The sequence below is a fragment of the Parus major genome, chromosome 3, assembly GCF_001522545.3.
Source record: "Parus major isolate Abel chromosome 3, Parus_major1.1, whole genome shotgun sequence".
Classification (NCBI taxonomy): Eukaryota; Metazoa; Chordata; class Aves; order Passeriformes; family Paridae; genus Parus; species Parus major.
This window is the reverse complement of record NC_031770.1, coordinates 5,765,882-5,788,522: the sequence shown is the minus strand read 5'-3', so window position 1 is coordinate 5,788,522 and position 22,641 is coordinate 5,765,882. Positions and strand designations below refer to the sequence as shown.

Below are 22,641 nucleotides of genomic sequence, written 5' to 3'. Positions count from 1 at the left end.
TTTTCCTGTGAAACCTGCTGTGCAGCCACAGACCCGAGCTTCTAATTTATTGCAGATCCCCAAACCACAGTGGGGTCCAAACTAAAATCTCAAATGCTGCTGTGGCCAGTTCTGGGTGTGGGACAAGAATTCTGTGTTGAAAGACAAGGTTCAGCCTTGTGTCCTTTAGCTACAAGACAGGCTTTCCTCCTACAAAGGGCCCCTGAACAGAGGGGAAGCAGCCTCAGACCTGCTGAACCCACAGGAGTGTGGATAACCATTGGCAGGTTTTGGGTCACATTGCTTGACCTCCTCATTTTTCCTTCTTTTAACAGAAAGTGAGCAAGCCTGAGGTCCTTTTGTAAAGCACTGCCTTGAACAGGTAACTTCAAAGCTAAGGCCAAAAGAAAGGAGCTTCTCTGGGTTTTTGTGTATGCTTCAACACAGGAAATAAATATTTTGCTAATCTGAGGCTGAAGTAATTTTCTTTATGTCAAATATATAATTCTTTTGAGGGAAGTGTTTTCTAAATGTTCTGGCTGCAGGGGAGGAGGGAGATGTGCAGGTCCAGAGCTGTTTTGCTGCTGCTCTGTTGCTCTGCAGCACTTGGCAGCCTTTGGTAGGGCAGATACTCTTTTACTGGGTTTGGTCCAGTCTCCTGCCAGCAGTAGGAATGCTGCTCAGGAAGAATGACACAACAGGTTTGGTGTAATTTAGGAAATCCTTGGGTGAATGTTTGTCTACTGTGTAAGGAGAGTCAGTAAATATTTGCATTTTAATGGGCAGTAGTTGGGGGTGCCAGAATGCCCCTAGGAATGGAAGCACCCCAAATCCACCCGTGTGCCTGAGGCACTGATCAGGACAGTGATCAGCTCTCTGAACACACCTTCAGGCAGGGGCTGTGACATATGGCAGGCACAGAGCTGTGACAGCACCGAGGTGTCTGGGAGGAGACACACGACAAAACTGCAGCCTCAAACAGCAATGGAGCTGCATGGGAGGCGGTCAACACGAATCCTGCATGCTTCAGCTGCTGAGGATGCACAGCCAGGCTGTCCCACAGAGCTGAGCACAGCACCTCACCTCAGCACTGCCAGCAACAGCCAGGAGAAAACAGAGGAGCAGCCTTTGCCAACTGCCCCATGTGAATGGAGTATTAAGTTCGATTTTGTGGGTTTTTTGTAATAAATATGATATTAGATTTTCTCATCTAAAGGCTAGAAATGCCACAGAACACCCAAAGCAGAAACCCCCTCAATTTTGCGTTTCATTTACGGGCCAAAGTGCTGTCTGGATAAGATCTGAGTCTCCAAAAGCAAAAGGCAAAACCTTGCACAGCAAAACCTTGGCAGCCTCTGCTTGCAGGCAGGTCCTGAGCTCAGCCAGCTCACCAAGCCAGGTGCCCAGCCAGCTGTGACTGGAGCTGCTGCAGAGCTTTTCCCACCAGGATTTCTAATTAAAATGGAAAGAACAAGAAGACAAATTCAGCAAAAGCAGAAAATCTTGCACAAAACATTACATCCGAGAGATGCTAAGCACATGTTTGTGCCTGGCTCCATGCACTTCTGAGCTTGCCATGATGCTGGAGATCTGCTTCAGCCTGTGGGGCTGATGTTGGCATGAAAGTTACTCAGGTCATCTGGCTGTGAAACCTCTGTGCCTCAGTTTCCCCACCTGTGGAAAAGAGGTGATGTTTCTCCTGTAAGGGCTGTGAAGAACCAAGCAGGAAAGGAGAAAATGTGCCCAGCTTCAATAACACAACCAATGCTCCAGCAGAATTCCTGCCAAGACTGTTCAGCAATCTGGCCCTGGCCTTGGCTGGCCCTCAAATGACGGGAGCCTAAGGAAAGCAGGCAGCTGCTGCTGCTGCTGCTCCTGAGGCTTTGCTCCGTCCTCATAACCAAACACAAATGTGAGAGCTGCCCTCCAGTATTTATGCAGTTAATCACTGCCACTTAGCCTGCCAAAACATTAATTTAACTTTGGGACCCCCTCTGAAAAGCTTGAGGAGCTGCCTGGCTGGGAGGCACAGCAGAGCATCACTCAGGTCAGCGTTCCCATTCCCACCACACTCCTCACAGGGAGCCCGAGCTGCCTGTCATCCCCTGGGGCATGGCAGCTCTTAAAAGGCCAAGGGTTTGGTGTAAAACACAGCCTGGTGGCTCTGGTAAAGCTGTTGTGTCTCCTGCTGTGCTGGCAGAGGGTTGCATGTGTGGCTCTCCCTGTGTCCACAGCATCCCTGTGCTCCCCACAGCCCTTCCAAAGCTTGTTTGCTGTATGGAGCTCTCCTGAAGGGCACCCAGCTTGGGATGCTGCAGGGCAAATCTGAAAGCATCAGAAGGGGTGGAAGAAAAGCAAAGTGGCAATGCAGAGGAACCCTAAGGGATGTGGAGATTTCAACAGAGAGCAATTCAGCCCTGGACATACACACCCCCTGAGGGACAGGGAATATTGGCAATTTTACAGTGGCTGTGATTCTAAGCCAGGCTTGTGCTGATACATCTGTGGTGGTAGCAAATCTGCCCTGAGCAGGCTGCCTGCCCATCCATCCATCCATCCATCCATCCATCCATCCATCCATCCATCCATCCTCCTATCCCTGTCCCCACGCCTGCCCCCAGCCTCTGGACCCCAAAGCCCAGCCCCATCCAGGTGGTTCTAACACTGTGCTGCTGTGATCTGCTGAAATGCTGAATTACAGCTGCCTAAAGCTTGGGGTCTGCAGAGCCAGGCCTTGAAAACTCCCATCTTTCCTCTTTTAATTCTTGGAAGAAAATGGCAGTGCCTTCTCTAAATGGACCAGATGCATTAGTGCATTCAGTGTATGGCGAACAAGAGTGGCTGAAATTGAAGGTCTGTCACTTTTTTCATTACAAACTGTATTGTTGGAGCTTTACTCCTCAGCTGCAAATGGCTGTAGGCTGGAACTTGGCAACATGATCTCAGACAAAAAGTGTGCTTTTATTTTCTGAACCTTCTATTTTTTTTTAAAAAAAAAAAAATCCCATTTTTGCATTATGCATAAACAGCAGGCTGCTGTTAGAGGTGTTTTTGCCACCCTTCTGGAATGCAGAGGAGATGACAGCCTGTGTTTAAAGGTGAATTTAGTAGGGCAGGCTGGTGGCTGACCCCTCTGTGATTTTAACATAGCTTTAGGAGTGTGAAAATAGAGCTATGGGCTAAACCTACACTGCCGATGGAAAAGAGCAATGAGATCCTCCTCGATGTGCTACAGACACATGGTGGCTGCATGTGACATGTTTTTCTCTCTGATTTTGCTGTCTTTGTTAAACTGACAAGCTGTTCTGTGGAAATAAACACACCCAGCACAGCCGTCTGTCTGTCCAGGGCACTGACCTTCCCAGCAGGATTCTCAGCTATGCTGGTACCTGCAAGAATCTGACTTGTGAAATTGTGGGTGGGAGGCAAGTGTGGGGGAAAAAAAAAGGGCTTGTGGCAGAAAGCACCAAAGCAAATAATGTTATGGACTTTGTTGTTATTCTTGCCCTAGATTAGCTCTGTCTTCTAGTGGAAAATCTCTCCCTCAAAACTGGATTCAGGCCTGGCCCTGAATAGCTGCTTTCTGTATCATATGTTTTTTTCCTCTCTCTTTTACTGTCAGAGGGGATTCTTTGATGCTCTTTCTCCTACAGAGTCTGTTTTCCAGTTGCCATGGCCATGAACAGCCGGAGAAGCAGGGTTCCTGGGAACCAGAGAAAAATGTGGTTGGTGATAGCTTAGCACAGCGTTTCAAAGGAATAAATCAATTGTCCTGACTAATACATCACACAATCTCTGACATAAAGTTCAGGTCTAGGATCCAAGCCTGGCAGCAAATTGTTGGAATTTGGTAAAGCACATATTTTCCTCCAGGATTACCTCAGTGTGTCCAGGCTGGTGAGAAATCTGCAGTCAATTTAAGAAATTTGTCATGCTCTAAACAAAAAAGCAAACATCACAAAAGATAGAGATTTTAGCAGATCTTTGCTTTTGTTGAGTTTCTCTGATGCTGTTCCAGGAGGTGTGGTGGACCATTCTGCCCAAATGTTCTTTTGCCAGGAATTTAAGTAACCCCCATGAGCCCTGTCTGAGATCTGGATCTTCCCTGGCAGGAGATGCAGAGCTGGGATGGATTTTCTCATGGAAGCTCATTCTGATGTCAAACCTGAATTGAACCTGGGGACTCTTGAGACCTTTGATGTGACCAAAAGTTGCCAAACCAGGAGACAAACTAGAGGGACCCAGGAGGGGCCCACAGGGAGAGTTACAGTGCAGGCTTGGGGATGTGAGGAGTGGCAATCAGGAATGGATTTTTCACATCCAGTTCCTTGCTCCTGAATGTAGCCAACCTCTGAGGATGATGAAAGGTATTTTCCTAAGGCAGAAAGAACTCAGCCCCGTATCAGTTTAACCAAATTCCCAACTGGAAATATTTGGGGCAATTAGAGAGCTCATGCTATTTTGTGTTTTCCACTTCAATATGATAAAGCTGTACTGAAGACAAATGGAACTTTTTAGTCTGAAATTGCATTCACTGGAAAACATCGATTTACTTCAGTTGAAGCATTGCACAAACCCATAACAAATTCCCTGGTTAGAGAACAGCACACAACAATTGGAAGGCAGAGTCCCTACATTCTCAAAAAGAAACATCCTGACCTGCTGCTCTGAAACCAATTCATCTTGAGGTTCACCTAGCTTTCATTTTAGAAGATAAAAAGACCTTTCCCATCTCATTCCCAAATTCCTTACGACTTTGAGTTTAAACCAAAGCAAAAAGCAAAATTCATGCATTTGAGCACTGGGTGCTTTTGTCACTTGTCAGATTCTCCATTTCACTTCACATCTTATTACACTTTCATTCTTAATGCTGTCCTGCAGTGATGAGTTCCACAGATGAATTGCCACATGTTAAAATAGGATTTTCCTCCTTCCCTCCAAACTAAAACCCTGCCTTGAACTTCAAAGCTGGCTTCCTTAGCGAATTTAAATAAATTGCAAGCCTGCAATGAAATGCTCATCTCAAGGTTCATAGCAAGCATTTGAGGGCTCAGCCTTATGTGGTTCCATGGGTCTGTGTTTTAGATAGCTGAGGAAACTTCTGGTTACTCTCTGCTCCAATAAATTGGAATGTAAACCTCAGGTCAGTTTGGGAGCCTCAGCATGAAGCAGGAGCACATCCAGCTGAGCCACAAGAAATCCCTTCCTGGGCCACTGCTCTGTGCTGAAAAGGAAAATGTTTGCTAGTGAACAGCAGCTCAGAAACAATTATTTTCTACTGTTACCTGCTCTACTTGGGTCATTTTCTGCTCGTTTCCTTCTGCTGTGCCAACGCCTCTGCTCTGGTTCTGCCGTGGGGAGCAGCAGGCATCCTGCTCATCCATTTGTGCAGAGCTGAGTTTGGATGTCAGCAATTTGTTATGGATACCTCCTGCTGCATGAGAGGGATGTTTTCTGCAGAGAGACAGCTGAGTAATCTCTCACTGCATGTACTGCAGATTAAAAAACCTGAAAATCCCCTCTCCCTGAAGACTGCCAGGCAAGCAAACATAAGGAGACAACGATCAGCTGGGACTCCAGAGATAAACTAAATAATTACCTGATGGTTATTAACAGCTTATGAACACAAATCTAATTTTATCATCGCAGGGAGAATTCTGTATGAGAATGATGAGCAGCAACAAAGGTTTCACTCCCTGCTACACAGCCTGCAACACCCTTGAGAGAGCGGAGCAGCAAAATCACAAAATTCTTGGCATGCCGAAGGGTAAAAGATTAGGGTGGGAGGCATATAAAAAGAAGGGAAATGGTCCTATGAATGCACAGACTTTTACTTTCAGAAGCCCAGAGTTAAGGCTCTTCTCCAGGAAGCCAGAGATAACAACTCTTTTTCTAAGATTTTTTTCTTCATTGAAGGAAATGCTTGTATATGTACACATTTATATGTGTGTCTGTGTATTTTTATTTTTTTTTCTTTTGAAGCTACAATGATTTCCCATGTTCAGTTATTTAGGAGGAAATGGTCCCTTTGACTTAGGACAGAAGGGCTGCCTGCTTTTTGATCATGAAGCTCTTGTGTTTAACATGGAAGCAGCAGCAGCCAGAGTTGAGGCTCAGCAGGGGCTGACCCAGGCCAGCCCCTTCCTCACTTCCCCATCTCACAATGACTTCCAGGCAGAAGGATGCAAAGCAGTTTTTTGTCTTTTTACTTGAGTGCAAATAGGTAAAATATTTAGGCTTTGAAATATCTAATTACCCTTTCTTTGAAGTGCCCCAAAGACAGTTTTAAAGAAAAGACAGAAGATTGCTGATAAATGTATATTGGATAAGGAAGCAAGCAGCGAGGATCTGAGGCCAGAAGCGTGCCAGGCAGTGTCACGTCCCTGCCACCTTGTGACAAGGCACTACAACTGCACAGTGCCAAAGCCTGCGAGCCCTGGAGCTGTCAGATGAATGGACCTGGCTCTTTTCCTGGATCCCCAGAGGGAAACACAAGGGCAGGTGTCCACCCCAAGGGTGCACACAGAGCCCCAGGCAGGGATGGAGCCACTGACTGCTGTCTGGGGATGAGATCCTCCCTGCAGGTGACAGTGGCTCGTCCTCTCCCTGTGGGACAGGGCCCTCCAATGTCCATGGCCAGCCTCATTTTGTCAACATCCAGGTGCTGTGTTAGAGCTGGAGGGGTCAAGGCCTTTTAGAACCATAGGATCCTTTAGGATGGAAAACCTTCTCAGGTCATCGAGCCCAGCTGGTGCCCCAGCACTGCCAAGCTGCCCCCTAAGCCAAGTCCCAAACACCACATCTACAAGTCCTTTAAACATCTCTAGGGATGGGGACTCAGCACTTCCCTGGGCAGCCTGCCTGTTCCAATGCCTGACCACCCTTTTCAGTGAAGAAATTTCTCCTAAAATCCAATCTAAGCCTTCCCTGGTGCAACTTGAGGCCATTTCCTTTTGTCATATCACTTCTTACTCGGGAGATCTTGTTACTTTAAAGTTATCTGCTTGTTACCTAGGAGGTCTCTGGGCTGGCTGGATGAGAGGAGAAATGCTCCCACCACAGAGCATGGAAGCTCAGGAGTTCCCACCCCGAGGCAGGGAGAGCAGCAGCCCTCACCAGAGCTCAGATATCAGTTTTCAGTGGCTGGCTCAGCTTTTCCTCCCAGGCAGATCTCTGCAGAGTGCTTCAAAATTGGCTGTTTAGGAGGGGGGAAAAATAGGTTAGCCAAGTTTTTTATCCAGACTTATCTGATGTTTTTGCCTTCTTTGCCTCTTCCTGACTTCCTTCTGCTAAGAAAACAGCTGCCTTTGGACTTCTAGGGGGAACTTTTATGTAATGCTTGAGAAGGAACAACAGAAAAGTGCCTTATTTTTAAAGACTCAGCCGAGAAGACACATTATTGCAGCTTCTCCATCCGCACCACATGCAGAGCTGTGGCACCAGGCCAGCTCTGCTCCTCCAATTTGTTCCCAAAAATGTGGAAGAACCGAAGGCTACTTTGGTTTTCCATTGTTCTGGTTTTCCTGAAGAAGATCTTTTAGTGCTGTTATCCCTCAGTGGAGAGGGCCTACCTGTCTCACACGCTCAGTGACACAAGGATACACAAAGCTGAAGCAAACTCTGCTGCAGATGGGAAGGGTTTTCTTCCTCCTCTGGCACCTGGCTGGCACAGATTGCTCAGAGAAACTGTGGCTGTCCCATTCCTGGAAGTATTCAAGGCCTGTGGATGCTCTGGGATGAGGCTCTGAGCAACCTGGTCTAGTGAAAGATGTCCCTGCCCACGGCAGCAGGGTTGGAATGAGGTGATCTCTAGAGCCCCTTCCAACCTGAACTATCCCATGGTTCCATGAACTCAAAAAAACCATGGAGAATAAATCTGTAAGGGTCACTAAATACATAAAAGCACATCCCCATCAGCTTATTTTTGAATGAAAACTAATTGTACAAAGAGGGAGAAGTATTATATGTATTTGCTCTTTCCAGCTTTCAGGTATGATTTTAACTTTCACTTAATGTTTTAAAATTTTTTCTTTCTAAATAATAAATAGTATTAAAATGGCACTTTTTACACTATTGCAGAAATAAAAATTGCTGACAATGAGGCCATTTCATGCTTTTTGCAGCAGAGCCACAGAAATCTGTGACAGAAATTTTACAGGGTAAGTCACTCCACAGTGAGTACAAACTTCCATACGAGCTGGCAGCTCGTCTCCTCCACATCAGAAACCTAACTAGGACAGTCCAACCTCAGGCTTCACGAATGGCAAGACAATAAGAGACATATTGAGGACATGCCTTAATAATATCATTGCAATTTCCACATCAAGTGAGAGTATGGATGGCTCAGGATGCAGATCCTTTCCTCCCCCGTGCCAGAATTCCTCCAAGCTATGGTCAAAGCTTGGGGTCTGTGTAGGGGAGTTTTGAAACTGAAGATGCTTGATTCTGCTAGTGAAGGTTAATAGAGGTTCCTTAAATAATAAATAGGTTTGTAAAGGTGCAAGCTGTCACCACGCTGAGCCAGCTGGAGGCCAATGGGCACAGCCAACGCTGTCTTGGGTCTGGGCTAACTCACTTTCACACCTTCCCCACCAGGTGAAGTGGCACCAATTCCCTGGGCTGCCCAAAAGAGTCTCTGTCACCCCTGGCCAGGGTTTATGTCCTGAACATCCCTTGTCCAGGAATTCCAAGGCAGGACTGTTTTTAGGCAGTGTAAGGGTGGCTTGGAGACAGCACAGTCGTGGGTCCTGTTCTTGTCAGCTCTGCTGGGAGAGGATTCACACCCCATGGACTCCTCCTTTGAGCAGGACACTTTAAAGCCCTGTCAGCAGCAGCAGCAGGGTTTCCTAAAGCCTCCCTGCCTTTGTGAGCACCAGCTTGGGCTGTGTAATCCTACAAGCTGGGGCTGATCAGCCAGCAGCAAAGGATTTAATGCCATGGCAATTACACCTCGCAGATTAGATTGGGGCCTGATGACACGGGGCTCAGAATGCCTGTGGCAAACAGCAGCCTGGATGGCTTAAGCCTGCTTGCAAGTGAGAAGAGATTTTGCCTGTCCCAGGATATTATGTGCTCTTAAGTTTTACAGAATGATGAGCCGCAGAATCTTTAAGAGGAGGAAAGGATTTTGAATACTCCTGCTGGGAGGAAAATGTATCTGAGGGAAAAAGATATCCAGTGCCTCTGAAAATCCCATAGGAGCAGGCTGCAGAAATATTTCTCTATGCATGATAGTTTGAGAAAGAAGTAAGTGCAAGCGGTGTAGAAATAGAAATAAATTCTAGATTTGATATGCTGGGATGAACAGGATCTTTAGGACTTTTTCTTGTGTAAAAGTTTGTGTGGTCTCTGTGTGAACATGTGTGGATGGGGATTGCTCAGCTCAGGTGACAGATCTGGGGGCACAGCAAAGCCACCTGCTCGAGGGGAAGGTGTCCAGGACAGGGGTTTGGAACCAGGTCCCTTCCAACCCAAACCAAAATGGTGTGATGAAACAGGAGAGCTGTGAGAGAGAGGAAGGATGATTTCCTTTGGCAGGATGAATTTTTTGCCTCTCTAGTAGCAGGCTTTTGTTGGAAGAATTGTTTTGCTCATACACTGGCCTTGGCTGAAGGTGTTTCACTGTGCAGAGGGTGGTAACAGCCTGGTGCACACATTGTTCTTTGGCAGATCACACGGACCTAGAGGGGGAAAAAGCTGCCTTAAAAAGCACAAAAAGCCCCCAGCATTTCTGTAACAGGAGCAGATACTCCTCCCCATGTTTGGAAATATCCATTAGGGATTTTTCCAGCAGATGGCAACAGCAGACCGGTTTGTAGAGCGAGGCCAGACTTTGCAGGCTGAATAAAACCTGGCTGGGCTGTACCCAAAGCATCTTCCAGGTCTGCTTCTCCCACTGCTGGTATTGGGCCTACCTGTTACCCCAGAGCATGGGTACTGTAAAATGGAATAAATCTGTGCTGCAGAAAACTGCACCACAAACTTTGGAGCTCTCGGTGTGTTTGTGGGGCTTAAAACAAAGCTGGTGCCTTTTAAACGTAAAAATTATGGTTCTCCCTGAATAAACATGATTTCTCTCCTATATATCTTTTTGAGAAATAATAAGTCAAAGGGTGATCAGAAGGGGAGCACAGACAAACAAAAGAATAAAATATACAGTGCTTGATGTTTTATCAAAAGGTGTCTCTTCCTTCCCACGTCCAGAAGTTGGGTTGGTGGACCAAACTTTTCACCACAGTCTTGTCATTGCTTCTGAGCCTTCTTAGCCAGATGCTCTTGGGGAGTGCTTGTTATTGCCTTGGAAATGTGATTATCCTGTGCTGATACCTGTGGAAGGATCAGGGGGACTCCACAGCTGAGTTCCACCTCCTCTGCCCAGGCCCTGGGGAAGATGTGGGAGTTATTTTTCATAATCATCACCCCTGTAACTTTGTTCTTCCATCAAAATTTTGAGAGAAGTATTTATTTTTAACAAAAAGCAACATTATTTTACCTTTTTCAAATTACAATATGAATGAACCTGGAAGACATAACACAAGATAAATTTACAGCTGAATGTTCAAATCCTTTTTTTTTCAAAATTCAATCAATGTGTAGCTTTTCTCTTAAGCTGAAGTATGGACCAGATTCATAGGGTCATTCAGGTTAGAAAAGACTTTCAGGCAGTGAAAATGAGCATTTAGGTGTGATATGAAGCTTGGGGATCAGTGAAGAGGCTGTAAAAGTCAACCGATATTCTTTGGAAATGGAAAAAAAAATGGAAAAAAAAAATTAATAATGAATTCCCTGCAAAAATGGCACAAGGAACAGGTTGCAGGGGAGATGCCTGAAAGCCAAAGCTATGCTTCAGTGGGATCTAAGGTGGGAATTTTGCAGAGTGCCTGTACACAGTTTTGTTTTCACTGGGATCAGTGAGTAGTGGCCACCGCAGAGCAGGAGGTGTCCCATCAGCTGTGGCTCAGAAGACCTGGCTGTAAAAAAAAACCAGGTTATTGTCCCCAAGCACATGCCAGTGGCCTGGAAAAGGGTGATACTGTGATATTAACATTACTGCTGTGTTTGCTGAGTGGAGGAGCTGCTCAGCCTCCTCTCTTGACTGATGCTCTCAGTTGTGGTGTCGGTGAGCAGCACCACTTTGCTGTCTTTCACCTCCCTGGATATTTTCTGTGCAGGGAACTGAAATGCTACTCTAACTTTTCTTCTCACACATAACCTTTCCAGAAAAAAAACAGTATTTTGAAGGGGAAACTGCCTTCTCACTGTCCTAGAATCCTTTATCACTTGTGATAACTCACGGCACACTCCCTGCACGTGTTATCTTTATGTTAACGCTGTTTGCAAGTGCTGTGAATAAACCCAAATCCAACTGAGAAAGTTCCTCTTTGCTCACATTTCAATACAGGGGTGGAACTATCACCTTGGAAAGAATTTTCCTCTACCAGTGGTAGATGCAAAAAAATAAAAAATCCAACCTATGAATGCCTGCCACATCACAGCACACAAAGATGCTGCTTTTAATGGGTTAGGCTGAGGGTTTTGCTGTTGTTCCTTTGCTCTTCTAATGAGGAGGACTGTGAGATGTCTTTGAACTAGCTACAGACATGAAAGATTTAGTAAACAAGTATTCTTTATCCCATTTCTGCTAAGAGCTTGTCCTGACAGATGTCTTCTTCCTCCTAAGGTTTAGACCACAGTTTGATTCTTTTTTTCCCTCTTTTTGCCCTTTGGCTCCTCAAGCATTTCACAAGATGATAGGCAAAGGCCCAGCAGTACTTAGACTGATTGAACACTGGAAATGCAGACAAAAGAGAAGGCTGGAAATCACTGTTGTTCTCCAAGCTGACACTGCCAGGTCCTGAGGTCTCAGTCATGACAGCCCACGTTTCTGAGAGTGCCTGGACACTGCAGGCTGAGATACCCACAGACAGCTCCTGTAACCCCTAGGACAAACCCACCTCTCCCTGCTGCTCCTGTGTTGTGCCTGTGGAGCAGGGAGGGAGGGAGAGGCACACAGGCCAACACAATGGCAGTGCACAAGCTGCCAGGTGCCACCCATCTGACCTGCACTGAAGAGGAAATCTTATTTTTCAAAACTTTCCATCATGCCATGCAAAACACCGAATCCTTCCAAATCTGGAAATGATAGCCTGGCATGATGCCCCAGGTCATGCCTTACATAAAGAGTTATCTTTCTCCTGCACAATGCTCTATATCTTACTTTTACAGATATTCACTGAAGCTACCTTAAATCATAACAGCCAGGCCTCTGTACGGCTGTGCTTAACTCTTGCTTAGCTCAGGGCATCTTCCCATTCCTCAGGCCTCAGAAACCACTGAAACTCCCATGTTTTCCTGGTGGCTGCCTGCTTGCAGCTGCCCTCCTCCCACCAACAGGGTCACCTGCCAGGCTTCCCACTGCACAGGGCATGGCAGCCTCCAAGGGGAGCATTTGTCTGTTTGAGAGGTGATTAAAGGCCTGAAGAAGGAAAAAAAAGCTGGGTGATACTGTAGCTCTGTAGGTGCAAGAGTCATTGGCCCTGGAGATGTGAAGGTTGCCTGGTTTCTGTTGAGCACCCTGGTCACTTTACCTGGCAGTTCAGCTGGAGAGATCCATTTCCATGTGCTGGGGCTGGTCCATCTCTGTCCCTGCTGTGAGAAGGTGCTCTGACCCTGCTGCCTGCTCAGTTCAGCTGGAGAGATCCATTTCCATGTGCTGGGGCTGGTCCATCTCTGTCCCTGCTGTGAGAAGGTGCTCTGACCCTGCTGCCTGCTCAGCAGAGGCTTGCACACACCCTGCCATCAGCAGGGGCAGCCCTTGAGGCCACAGCAGATGAGTGAGCCGTTCTGACTGTGTTAACATCACCACTGATGCCTGAAGTTGAATCCCAAATGTTACCAGAGCAGTTCTTCCCAAACTCTCTGCTAACAGGAGGTTTCCCAGCTGCAGATGTGTGTCCATCCCATGGAGCCCTGAGGGAGGAACCCTGGGGATTCCTCTGTGCTGACTTGAGGGCACCAAAGGATCTGACCTTGAATTTAAGGGCTGTTTTACCCAGGGCCAGGATTCAAGCTGATTGTGCAGTCAAACAACCCTCCCTCAGAGGCTTTGAATCTCTTTACTTGCTTCTTTCCATGAGGTTTATCCTAAAGAAACCAGGCTGCAATTGTCCCTCCTCTGCCTAAAGCTCAGTGGAGTAGGGTTAGATGGCCAGTCACTGTAAGCTTTCCACTGGTGCAAGCTAGAAATTTGCAGAAAAACTTCACATGACAAAATCTTTATCCCAAAAGTAATTTCTGGTCACTCTGGACTTCAGAGATGTTCAATGACAAAGGTCAAAGAAAAACTAAAATGTGCAGGCTGATGCACAACTACAAGAAAGTTCACTGATATTGAAATATTCAACCTTTATCAGTAATTTTATATTTCTTATGGGAGAAGGAAATAAAGAAACATACAGCCACTTAGGCCAAGTGAAACCAACAGAGAGGAATTAAACTTGCACTTATCAACACAAATAGCCAGTACCGAAATACAAGTGTATTTTTCCCTCAACATCTATCTGATAAAGATCTTTTGGCTGTAATATTGACTTTTTTGTGACTTTTAACTCATTGGAGACACACCCACAGTGAAATAAAATTTAAAAAACCCTACTTTTAAGTACCAAATTCTCTTTAGCAATGGAAGTGTTTTATTGCTGTGTACTTGGGCATACTGGCAGCTTATTTACATTTAGAAGAATAAAATAAGCTTTCCCAGTGCAAAAACCCTCTCCAGCAGCAGAAGATATGCTGGCACTAGTGTAATTAGAGAGGTCAGGAATCAGGTAACACCACCAAAATTGCTTTATGTTTATCAACTGAAAAAAAAGAAAAAGGTAAGTAAATGCCCTTAAAATGTTAAAGCTGCTGAGGTTAATGCATTGGGGGAGTTGAGTGTTCTTTATTTGTGTGGTAAATTTATTTGCCAGGTACATGAGCACAGCAAACCATGATGTTTGCCTGGAATTCATGAATATTCAGTTATGGGCAGCTCTAAGCACCAGACTGAGCTGGGACACAGTGCATGGTAGTACAATTTGTTGGAATAAACTGGTCTGCTGGAGAAAAATGTTTTGAAAGATTTTAAATATTTGGGTAAAGAGCTGGCAAAGTCTGCAATCCAGTTCCCATCATGAGGTAACCTATCATCAAGCACTGGCTTCCAAAACAAAATCTGGCAGATCTGAAGTTTACCACATTATGTCTCCCAATCTGCTTTCGTAGCCTTTCCCTTCCTCAAACGCTGAGGCTGCGTCGTGTTTTCCGTGCAGTGCTGAGAAAACAGAACGCTTTGCCAGTGCTCTCCTTACTTTTGGTTATTTTTAAATCTCCACAAAAGCTCCTGCTTTCTTCTGTAGCCAATGCCTCTTGTTTATGGAAGCTGTTCCAATTTATTTTCTATAAGGAAAAAAAAAAAATCTACTGCCTCGAAAGCACTGCAAGTATCCACATTGTTCTCCTGCATTGTTTTCCTTATAAAAAAGGAATTCTTTGGAACCGCAGAGGCATTGAGTCGCCTCCACTCACTCTTTTTTAACCCCTCCCAGCTCTCAAATCGTGGCTTTCAAGCAGTGACCTTTCCTTTTCGTGAAGGCCAGCTCGTTATTTTGGGTTGGATTTCCCTGCCGATTGTTCTGCGTTTCCTCCCGCGTTGCTCTGCGGCGAAGCCGCTGCCGCCGTTCCCGCTCCCGGTGGGATAACCAGGGTGACCACCCTGTGCTCCTCACCCCAGCCTTGCTGCTGTGTGTAACCATGGGGAGAGACAGACCCCTGGCATCTCCATTTCCCATCTCCACATGGATGAACCATCAACTTCTGATAGCAGCCACAAATGATAAAATCCTGGCAAGAGTGGCCGCTAACCACCTTGTGCTGTTATAGCCATCATTCAGATGCTCAGAAATGCAACAGCAGCTTTCTAGAACTGCTCCCAAAGAGCTTCACCCATGGGTGTCGTAGGAAGACGCACATAAAAACCTGACCTTTCCCTGTGAAACAACTGATGCACTTCTCTGCGTGGGAATAAACACGTTTACACTCTGGGAGAGTAATTATTTATCAACCCTGTGTATTCTCTTTCTTGTAACAAGCTTTTCCTTAATGTTACAAACCTCTTGGAAGGACATGCAGAACCCATCCCTTTTCACCTAGGACCTCTGCAGGACCTGAACTAGTTTGGGTCACTACAAAATGTTGATCCCACAAGAAAAAAGCATGAGACATGTAGGATTCAGGGTGAGCCTCAGTCAAAACCCCTAATAAAATCTTTAATTAAAATCTTGGCTACCTGAAGCAGGGAAAGTCCACCCATTCCGGGTTTTTTTCTGGGAAAGGCAAGTTGAGATGTAAAATACAGATTCACTGTGCTGAAGGATCTCATCTCAATTTCTAGATGCTGACACTGAGCCTGGAAACAAGTCCTGTCAAAAATAAACTGGGGCATCCCAGACACACTCAGCAGCAAAACATGTACATCTTGATTCCTTGAGGACTGCTGCAGGCCTAGGAATCTGGAGCTCTGAGCAGACAGGATTTGTTTTAGGAGCAACATGTTCTGCTCTATTCATAAGAAAATATTCTCAGAAATTCCAGCTCACCAGGAGTTTGAAAGCTCCTGGTTTTGGTCTGATTTTGGGATGCAACCCCAGTGTGGAGAGAGGAGGTTTCTTGGTGTGAACTTGAAGTGCTGCTTTTCAGCCAAAGCCCATCTAGACCCTTCCATCAACTTGTATGTACAAGGCACAGAGACAGTAAGTGGAGTTTTCTAAATACTCATTTAATTTTGAAGTTGTTTATATTTCAGAGCTCAAATTGAGACAAATTGTATTCCTTCACCCAAAACATTTATAAAATTTTTCACTTCTATTTCTTTCCCAGTAATAGTTTCCATCTGCCACTGACTGCATGAAAAAGCTCAATGTCAAAAATTAAGAAATGCTTATCTATTTTTACATCTATTTGGTACAAACTTCAGGTAGAAGAGAAAAAAAGATGATTCTAATATAACCTTTTATCTTGTACTTATTTCATTGTGAGGTGTGATAGGAGGCTGAGATCCTGTCCTAGCCAAACTTTTAATGCACTACATTAACAATATAGGTAAAGCCTTAAATAATTGGAAAAATAATAAAATAAGTGGGAAAAAAAGGGAGAAAATGCCCCCCACCCCCCCAAATCCTTCAGCTTTGGCAAATATCTACTGTGTTCAGAAAACAGAGTGTGTGACAGTAGAAAGGTGACAAAAAGGAGAAAAAAGAACATCTGAAATTTCAAAATGTTTTCTGAAGATCGAAACAAGACAAAAATTTAAATTTAAGGGAAATATTTTGGTGCACCAAATACTTTTTGTACAGAAGTCTCTATTTTGCAGGATAAATGTTTAAGACACAAATGTTGGCCATCTGTAACTGCAGCAAGATGGAAAAGGTGTCGTGGCAAATTGCCTTGTCTCCCTCTGGAGTGCTGCATTGCAATGAGCTGGCCCCGGTCCCAGAAGCAGCAATGCCATATTTGTGTTGTGAGAAATGCAAGGTGCTCAGGCCTGGGAAAAAAACCTCTTCTTGTGTCCACACTGCCTGTTCCAGAACTGCTTCAGTGCCACACTTCTCACTGCATCCAGAGTGAAACATTTCCTCGTCTCTATTTCTGCTTACAGGCAAATCGCTTTTTCCTCCTTCTGAGTAATTTGGGCTATAAATACAGCAATGAATATACTACCTTAGTAGGAAAAAAGGGAAATAAATATGTATAAGTGGTTCTCCTGCTATTTGTGTAGGCCTGTGTGTGCCTGAGCTCAGGCAAACATAAACACACACATATCTTATGGCTGCAGAATATTTGTGTGTGTTCAGTGGCTCAGTTCCACTACAACTACAAACAGCCGTGCTCATTATGGAAAAATGTGTGGCTCTTATTTTAAAACTCTCTGGAATCTCTAAAAACATAAAGGCACCTGCCTCACACAAAACATCTCCCCTGAGCTTGTTTTATCCAGCAGTGTATAAACTCAGTGTTGGTGACACTGTTCACTTGAGACAATACTGTCCAAAAGTCCTCCAAAGCTTACTCCAAACAATCTGAAAAAAAAGGTATTAACATCCTTCTTCAGTCCCTCTTTTAGCCAGTTCTCAACACATCTCCTCATGCCCTCATCGATCCCTCTCCCTGGAACACTTCTATTCATCCCACTAATGAGAGGCAGATTGATTTCTATCATTTCACCTTCCACCGCCTCATTGATGCCCTGCCCGTCCAGAGGGAGGACAGTCACCTGTGGTGGCAGTGACACAGGAGCTCAGCCAGAGGACACTGATGCTCTGGGAAGTTGCAGGGAAGTTGGGGCTATTCTGATTTACACAAATCCAGTATATTTCACCTTAATGATGAGTGCTTTTTGAGAGCTAGAGCTAAATGATAAACTGATCAGAGCTGCCCGGCAGCAGGGAGTTCGGTCTCTGTTTTAAAGTGAATGTCTGTCTTTACAGGATCTGAGATTATCTGCTGAGTGAGTACTTACCTACACACATGGCAGAAGATTAACACCTTCCCTGCATCCCCCATCAGTGTTATTCTTTCGTGTCCAGCCACCTCCCCTGGCCCACTCCAGACGTGAGCTGTGAGAAACGCAGCTGTTGAATTACAGAGAAAGTTAAGAGAGTGACGTGGGGGGCACATCTTTCCAGCAGTTCAAAGACTGTTCAAACAGTTCTGCTTCTTCTGCCTGTCTGTCTCTGTCTCTTCTTTTTTTCCCCCACATTTAGGCTTTAGTGTCTCTCTCTTTTCCCAGGGGTACATGTTAAAGGAAGTTCAACCGATCATCAGCCTATATCCCATTTCCATGTTATCCCAGCCTGACTTGAAGAGATGATGTATTTGATAGCTTTTAGCTAGGCTCTATCACTCTGAATTTCCCCCTTTTTTCCACTTTGCACTTATGATTTGTGATGGGCAAATCTCAAAAGATTAGAAGCTTGGCTTGGATAAGCAGCCCTATGTTTGAAGTTTACATTTCAATTTTCAGCCATCAGGGTCACTGCAACAAGTGTACGAATTATCTGCCTCAGATTCATGGGATTGGAATGACTCAAGACTTTGGCATACTTTAGGAAGAGGAATAATCTGATAGCTGCACTTCCAGCTAACATACTTACCTTGCCCCAGAATTAAACAGACCAAGGGGATTTATTGATTTTCAGTCACATCAGGGGAAATGAGAGCTGAAGGCATCAGAGGTTTGACTTTGGAGCAGGACTCAAATGCTGTATCCCATGGAAAGGCTTTACCCTTTGAATGCTCTGGCCAGACAAGGGGCAGGGGTAGAGATGACTGCTCTGAGAGCTTGTACAGGTGATGTCCTTTCAGAAAATAAAATCTGTGTACTCCCCAGATGGACCAGTGACTGGAAGGCACCTATCTTTTCCTCTGGGCTGCAGAGTGCACTCTTAGCTCACCCTCCCTGCAAGACTCTGTTATTGTTACCATGAAAACCTTCACTGTGATTCTTCACTCACATTTGGCACCACTTTAAAATCAACTTTCCATAGAGATAGATTGACTACAAAATTGGCATTGACTGTATTTTCTCACTGAGAATGCAGACAGGAGATGAAAATCAAAGTTTAATCCTGTTGCCTGCTGTAGCAAAGCACAATACAATGCCTATCTGGGATGTAGCATCTCTCTTTTTATTAATCTATTGTATGTCTGTGTCTGAGACAAGTATGTTCTTGCTCTGTTTCCAAGCAGAGGAGCATCACAGAAAATACTTCTGATGAACAAAACAAATATATCTACATTTCTTGTAAGGTTTTATATCAGCTAAAAAAAGAAATCTGGCTACAGACAACAGAAGGGTCTGACTAAAACTGGGTGGAGGGTTGATGGAATTTTGCTTTGTCAAAAAAGTTCTCTTCAGGGAGCTCAGCAGGAGACAAAGCAGTTCACAAGTTTTTCAGCCCAATTTTTTGCAGACCTGAAGAAATCTATCTGTAAGGACTTTGGGGCAGGAGCTGGGTAAACATTACTGATATTGGCCAAAGGTATCTAACTTGGGAAAACAAAGGAAATAATTTCTCCAATGCTGGCAAAATGGGTGCTGAGCTCTTTGGAAGGCCTGGCCTGAGAAAGTGGTACAATGAAGAAGAAAAAAAATGGTTTCCTCAAATGGGTGGTACGAGGCTTGGGGAATGAATGTTTGTGGAGCACTCAGCCCCTGGTATGAAAAGGTGCTGTAAAAGTTCAAAGTGTTATTGTTATGGCATACTTACTCAGCAAGGCAGGGAATATCAAAGGCTTTCTTCTCCCAGCTGGCTCGGCCTTATCTCCAGGAACTGTTGGTGGGTGGTGATTGCTCTCAGGGGCTGGTGATGACAGAGGGGTGAAGGCACTCATTCTGCTTGCAGAGCTTCTCTGGGCACCCTCCCGGTCCTGCCAAGGCTCCAGTTCCTCCTTGGTGCTTTTTTGGCGCACACACCCCGTTCCCAGAGCCTGGGATGGAAACACAGAGCTCTGACACCTGGCTGATGGAGGCACTCAGGCAAGGGCTTTCACTCACAACTGGTACATTGGGAAATAATTGATACAAATTGCTTCAGACATTCGAGGCTGCTGGTCCTCCTTCCCACAGGCTATTTTTAGGCCCAATTAGGCAGATGAAATGACACCAGAATTAATTTGGGTACACTCAAATGTTTGGGTTTGCTTATTTTTTTTTTTTTTTTTTTTTAATTGTTTTTTTTTGTTTTTATGGCAATTTTTTGATTTCCAAAAGGCGGTTAAGGGGTTTTTTTTTTTTTTTCCCCCCTCCTCTACTAAGTGATGTTCAAGCACTGAAAGACTTGCTCACTGCAGAACCACTTAGGGCTGATTGCTGGGGAATTTCCTCTCACCACCTTAAACCCAAAGCAAATAACAGAATATGAAATAACACATATTCTTGGCATCAGGCTGCACAAGAATTCCTCTGGGTCTGTTGCATAGCAAAGGCTACCAACCCACCCATCAGAAGATAAAATACAATTAACTAATTCATTATATAAATATTTTGGGTGGGGAAATATGAATTGGCTTATCTCTATTATTATTATTATCATTATTATTAGCTGCTGTTTGCTAAGACTGAATTTTTCAAAGCCTTCTTTCACAATGAGGAGCCCAAATTCCCATGTTAATTCCCACCCTAAATTTTATGGTGATAGCTTTTGCAAGTTACTGGGGAACACAAGCAGGGAGGGAAGTACAAATGGTGAGATAATATTCATGGCTGTCATTACCAGAAGTTATGGACAAGTTGTTCTTGTGCTATTTGAACATAATTCATACTTTTGGGCTAAGGGGAGATCAGTAAGTGCTCTCTAGCAAAGCCCCAACCTGTGCAATGCTTTTCCAGATAAGGAGCTGCTGTAATTACCACAGAAAAGGCAAAACCTGACTGCTGGCCTCTGTGGTTATTGCACTTCCACAAACCCTTTCAAAACCTGAAAGCTTCCCAGTCCTCTGGAACAGGCAAGCCATGAGCTGCCCCAGGCTGGCAGGCTCGGAGGCTGGCCATCAGCTGGCTGAAATGTTGGCATTGCCCAAGCCAGCAGGAGCTCTGCCCCTGAATTCAGCAGGACAATCCTCTGCCTTTGCAAAGACAATTCTCTGTCAGGCTGGTGAGGAGCTCTGCCTCCCAAACACATTCCTGTGGCTCAGTGTGTGAGCACATGTTGTCCATGCGGGGCTGGCGGCTCCTGTGCAGCGCAGGACGTGCCAGCAATGCCACTGCCTTTGTCCCCCAGGGGAAGAGAGCTGGGGAAGTTGGGTTTTGGCCTTTGCAGCAGGCAGGGCTGGCAGGATCAGCTGCCACAGCAGGTGTGATGTGCAGTGCCTTGATTTTAGCCTCAGTAACCCCAGGCTGACACATGATGGACATGATGGAAGGTGGTCGTGAAGGGGCACCTGATTGTGAGACACAACCATCCCACCCCTGGGCAAACCAGGGCTCCACTCTGCTGAAAACACAGCACTAGTCCAGAGCATTCCAAAGGGAATTGTGTGACAGCCTTCCCTTGCTCTTCTATCACAGTCCCAACTTTTCACTGCGTCATGTCACAATTAAGTACAAGAATTTGGGTCTGACTGCAGCCTACCTGCACATAAACCAAGCTTTAATAAGTATCTGATACTTAGGAAAAAACCCTTTAATACATCAACAGAAATAAATGGGTTTTTCCTCTGTTTTTAGTACCTTTTACAATACCACAGATAATTCTCCCCTAATTTCTTACTGAATTAATACATAATTTTGGGGCTCGACTTTTTTTCTCACCTGTATCTCCTAAGCATGTCTCAGCACTAGGATAGTTGGTGGCAGAGGAGTAATTAATAATTCCCAATAATAAATTACTAATCTGGGGCAGAAAAACTTAAAATATCACCAGCTTCTCAATTTTGAACTGCTCCAAGATACACTTATTTTAGACAGCCCAGGCAATAACCTTATCGGATACTGAGTCACAAAAACTACTTACATGAACAGAAATCCCAACCCACTGAAAAATTCCTTTTAAGTGTAGTTTTTAAACCTCAAGTCTTCATAAGGTGCTTGCTCTATTTCTTCCTCTGAAAGGGTTCATAGTTCATAGTTTGTGCCTCATCACCCAATTCCCTGGCTCCCATCTAAGCACCCATATTCACCTTTCTATCTCCACCTGTGCTTTGCAGTGAATCTTACCATGGCATCTCTTTAAGCAATCCCAGCTGATGGTGCTGAGATCCAGTAACAGAAAGATCTTCACTCTGTAAAAAAAATAATAAAAAAAAGAATAAAACACAATATTTTAATATAATATTTAATATATTAATAATATATTTTCAGAGACTTGCAGGAAGCATTGGCAATTGGTCTCACCAAGATGATGAGCCATGAGGAAAATACTGAGCTTCCAAAATGGCAAAAAATGATGCTCTCACAGGCACAACATAAAGGGAGATTTGTCCTCTGTCCTTGTTTGTGATACAGATAATGGATTCTTCAAATCCCTGTCTCTCAGCAGCTTCATAGCAGGACGTCCCTGCAAGGTCACTAAAAGCTGAATCTCACAGAGAAAAGTCACTTCTCCACAGTCTTTCAAGTAGTCTTTGTGAAAAAGGACAATTCTACAGAGGAGGGAAAGGAAAACTGCTGCAAATATCTGAAAGTGTCAAAATTAAAAGAGGGTTGGAGTTTATCTACAATAGCATTGACATTAGATACTCATGCATGAAAATTTTCCTGACTTTTCTAACAGAAATTACTCCAAAGCAGTAAATGCTTTGCTTCAGTCTCATTTTGTCATGCCCATGAACATACCAGAGATGAAAGGTACCTGGCTGAATTTGGGTAAAAATAGATGGGATTTTGAAAAGCGGGAAGAAATGCCTGGGAAAAGTCACCTACATATGGTCTTAATCATGCCAGTGGATAACCCCCACATTACCCTTTAAAAGGTCATCTGATAAACATCAACATTGGGCTTTTCTCACAAACCCAACGCCTAAAATTGCTTCAGGCTACTGTAATATGGCATGAGAAGTTAAATTAGAAGCATATATTTGGTAATAGCACCTCTGAGAGGGGGTCTTCAAAAGCCTGTGCCCCCA

At 44.7% G+C, this 22,641-nt stretch overlaps 1 long non-coding RNA gene across 1 annotated transcript; it reads right to left on the bottom strand.

Moving 5' to 3' along the window:
• Nucleotides 1-17,440: 17,440 nt before the first annotated feature.
• On the bottom strand, nt 17,441-21,795 carry LOC117244153. Its single transcript, XR_004496688.1, has 3 exons — nt 21,734-21,795; nt 19,287-19,506; nt 17,441-17,648 (listed from the first exon to the last, which is right to left on the bottom strand). It is a non-coding gene; the product is annotated as an uncharacterized LOC117244153 (long non-coding RNA).
• Nucleotides 21,796-22,641: the final 846 nt, after the last annotated feature.